The sequence below is a fragment of the Epinephelus moara genome, chromosome 5 (genome assembly GCF_006386435.1).
Source record: "Epinephelus moara isolate mb chromosome 5, YSFRI_EMoa_1.0, whole genome shotgun sequence".
Lineage (NCBI taxonomy): Eukaryota > Metazoa > Chordata > Actinopteri > Perciformes > Serranidae > Epinephelus > Epinephelus moara.
The window spans coordinates 8,366,828-8,370,974 of record NC_065510.1 but is presented as its reverse complement, the minus strand read 5'-3'; the positions used below and the strand labels follow the sequence as shown (position 1 = coordinate 8,370,974).

Sequence of the window (4,147 nt, the reverse complement as noted above, 5' to 3'; positions counted from 1 at the left end):
ACTCACCCAGAATCTGACGTCATTAGTATCCATGCCTGGGGGGTGCCGAAAACAAGCGAGCATTGCCCGTTTAAAATGTCTCCGTTGTCGTGCACGCCCAGCTGCCGTTAAATCCAGTTTAGCAGCTTCCTTAATTTGGTCCTCCATTAACGCAAGTAGTGGCGAAATACCTCGATAGCATCGTTAATGTGGTCTGTAGGATCTGTAGCGGTCGCCATTGTTGCTATCCTCACCANACGCAAGTAGTGGCGAAATACCTCGATAGCATCGTTAATGTGGTCTGTAGGATCTGTAGCGGTCGCCATTGTTGCTATCCTCACCAGTTACCCACCGGCGTACAGCTTGACATAAGCGTGGCGCTGATTGGCTAATCGCTAGACCCGCCCCCACCCCCGGCGTTCATTGGTCCTTCCATTGTTTGGACGAGATAAATCGCAAATTCATTGGAGTATGCCAGACCAGAGATGCAAGCCTACTCAGTTGAGTGGGCGGGGTCTATGGTCTGGAACCAGGCTACATCATCAGTACATTTCAAAGAGAACTCAGTTCTCTTTCTGGTCAGCTTCAGCTCTGATGGGGCCTCAGTCCTCTTTCTGTTCACACTGTAGCCTATATATAATATATGTTGACATAGTTTTGTTTTTACTTTGACGTGGCACTGCAGTGCGGTTATGAATCCCATTGCATTCAGATGAACTTAAAATTGGAGGAAAATCTTAGCGTTTCTGTGCTGTAGACTGTTGCCATTTGATGTATTCTACATTCCCCATCTGGAGACGTGCACTATCATCTGTGGACCTAATTGCTCTGCGTCCTGCATCCTTGCAAGCATTACAGGCCGATGGGGGTTTCATCTGTTTTTTAGCAGGCTGAATACAATGGCAAAGACCAAAGCGAACCCGGAGTGCTTTGTGTTCACAATGCACAGGTTCAGTGAACTGCACAGATGACTTGAAGCATCAGAGGGGTCTGAGTTCTCTTGGTGTGTTCACATGTGCGCAAAAATGCTGAGTCACCGCTCTATAGGTTTATTTGGAGAGCTAAAAACAGTTGTATTTATCTATGAAGCCAGCAGAACCGTCAGCTTTGTTCTCCTGTGCTTTCAGTTGTTCTTATGCCAGTTAACTTTGTCTCCACGAGTAGTTATCTGGTATCAGATGCTCCAGTTTGAGTACCATTATACAGACAAAGGTTTGTTGCTTTTCAGAGTATTAACCCTTACATACTGTTCAAACATTTCAACAACTAATGTTTTCTAACATAATCTTGTGCACTTCCTTTTCACACTATTCGTGCATAAGGTTAGGAGATAGTGAACAAATGTTAGGAGACATGATCTGGAATGTAGAAGATAATATGTCCTAAGTCAGGATAATGTCTTGTGTGTAGGAGATCATATCTTGTAGTGAGGAGATGAACTTTTGGCCAACACCAGCCTCAAAATAAATAAAACAATCCTCAGCTTGCCTCTCAGTCAGAACACCTAACATCTGGCTTTAATCTGTCTGAACTGACAGATGGACTGTAAGAGACATTTGGGCAGCTGTGTATTAATTTGTCTCATTGACTATATGAAGATTCTGCTGCTGTCCATTCATATTGGAGCTGCTGTATATTTGGGCCGAGGGCGCCACCTGCAGTGTGGAGGCGGCACTGGGTGGATGTGAAGAATGAGACTAACGTGAGAGCACCTGTCCGTCACCGCCCCTTCCTACCTGTTGGCACTTTAGTTTCACTTTGTGTGCTCGTCGTCGTGTCGCAGCTTCTTGTCTCCATCTAAAGGTTTGTAAGCTTTGACACTTTTCACTGTGTGACTCTTGAATGACTCTTTGTTAGTTCAGTTCCTGTAGAAACTTGTTAAAGTGGAGTTCAGTTTCCACCATGAGAGGAGGATCAGTGAGGACCGGACGGACACGTCCCTCTAGACCTTCTGAAGAAGAACAGAAACTCTTCAGTCCGGACTTTAACACTCTCCACTTCTTACTCTCACAGTTTGTCACCAACTATTTAGACTCTGAAAGAAAAGTTAGAGGTCCACGCATGCGCACAGTAACGTGTTTTTTAGTAGAGCGAGGCTGCTTAGTTATGTGCATGCGGGTGTCAGTGTTTGTATAAACATAAGGGCGCGCGCAGGTCGCAGTCAGTTGGGCCCAATTCCAATCCGATCCCTTACAGACTCACTGACTTAGAGGCGCGTTCATGTGAAGTGCGTGAGTGTGTGAGGGCTGTCCCATTGTCAAATCGTCAAGTCAGTGAGTCAGTGAGTGAGCCCTTTATGCCCCCTTACCGTAGGTCAGCATCGATGCGGACTTACCGTAAGGAAATTACCCACAGTTCATAGCGTTGTGATGTCAAATACAGGGGTTGCCCTCGGAACACCGGAAGTAACACGGTCGGCAGATAGCAAACATTAACGTCATGGAAGGAGAGCGAAAAAACAGATAGATAAACAATGAAACATTACATTAACAAGGATTTAAGATGGTACATAAACACACATGAAGTCAGAGGAATACCAGTGGTTATATTCCACACACAAAGAATATCTATCTATCTATCTATCTATCTATCTATCTATCTATCTATCTACATAGATAGATAGATCTATCTAGGCCTATCTATCTATAGATATATATAGCCTAGATATATATCCTTTGTGTGTGGAATATATGCTGACAAAAACCGATAAATGATCACGCCCAGAGCCGCCAGTGTCAACAGCATTTTGTAGAAAGGGGGATAAGTGCTGTCCCATTCCTATTTGTAGCATCCGGAGCCCTTTCAGACTCTCACACTCAGTCACTTACAGCTGACGTCAGTTAAGTCATTGAGGGTTCAGGGCTTGAGTCTTTAGGGGCCGGATTGGAATTGGGCCTTACTTTCGGTTCAGTGCGTCGGGGTCGGGAGCGCACCTGTGGCGTACTTGGGCGCGTGCTGGGATCAGAGCTCTCCGCGTCATGACGCACGGACACTTGGGATCCTTTTTGTTCAGAGGAAACTTTGGGTGCGTTCCGAATCACATCCTTTTTACTTTTAGTAGGTCCTGCAGCTGCCCTTAAAAAGTACCTCCTGTTCCATGCAGTCTGCACACAATCAGGACAGACTACTGTCTCATAACAGGACGCCCTGATTGATTCATACACACACATTAAAGAGGGTGCACAAATTCATGGTGTGAATAGCCTAATAATTTTCTGAGGAGAAGATGTTTTTGATGTGTTGTTTGGTTTCATTTTCAAATCTACCAAATGAGCGTCTCCTGTTGTTGTACTTAGACTTGTGTATATTTTTAATTTTTAATTTAATTTTAATTTTATATACTTTATTAATCCCAGAGGGGAAATTCAATCTTTTTCACTCTGTTGTCAATCAATTACACACAGGTCCGAACACACACATGCACAAACAGGACCTATACATGCATTAAGTGGAGAGATGTCAGAGTGGGGCTGCCCATGACAGGCGATAATAATGATAATGAGGAAACAAACAGGGAGTGCTGCACTGGGTTAAGGCTCTATGTAGTTAGCTGTAAAACATCAGGTGCTCTTGGAGGACCGGGCAAATAGTCACATACAGATAAAAAACAAGGACTGACCAGCTCACTCAGTGTAAAAGTCCATGGTACAGGCAGGCAGTCCAAAAATGCATATTTTTCATTTTCTGTTTGTCACAATATAGAACAATTCTTACTTCATCTCACTGTTGTTTCTTTTTATTTGGCATTGAACCTGTTGTTTTGTTACTAGATATGTAAATTACTCACAGTATACACTACATTTACTTCATTTTCATTTGCACATTCTTTCTATGATTTTTAACTACAGTCAGAGAGCCTGGGATGCATCTTTGGACTGCCTTTCAACTTGACAAGATAATGATCAGCTGGGTAATATCTGTGTGTCATTTTAAAGGACACTTCCCTTACAGCTGCAAAGCTGTCATCTGTCTGCGGCTCAGTCGATGTGACGTATCGTCCGCTGTGCAGAGGATTGTGGGTCAGAATAAACAGAAAAGCGTGCTGGATTGTAAACTGTAAAACACGACAGGATGTAGTAGAACATCCTGGTATTTTTGGCATACTGCATTTGACATACTGTGTATTGGGACACACTAAATCTTTTTCTGGCGTACTAAACAGTATGGT

General features: G+C 43.7%; 1 protein-coding gene across 1 annotated transcript in view; it reads left to right on the top strand.

Annotated features, from left to right (window-relative positions):
• Positions 1-1,700: 1,700 nt before the first annotated feature.
• Positions 1,701-4,147, top strand: part of LOC126390438 (NLR family CARD domain-containing protein 3-like) — a 12,136-nt gene continuing 9,689 nt past the window's right edge. The window contains exon 1 of the mRNA XM_050044744.1: positions 1,701-1,782. The gene's annotated coding sequence lies outside the window, so the exon portion shown is untranslated. The remainder of the gene's footprint in view (positions 1,783-4,147) is intronic.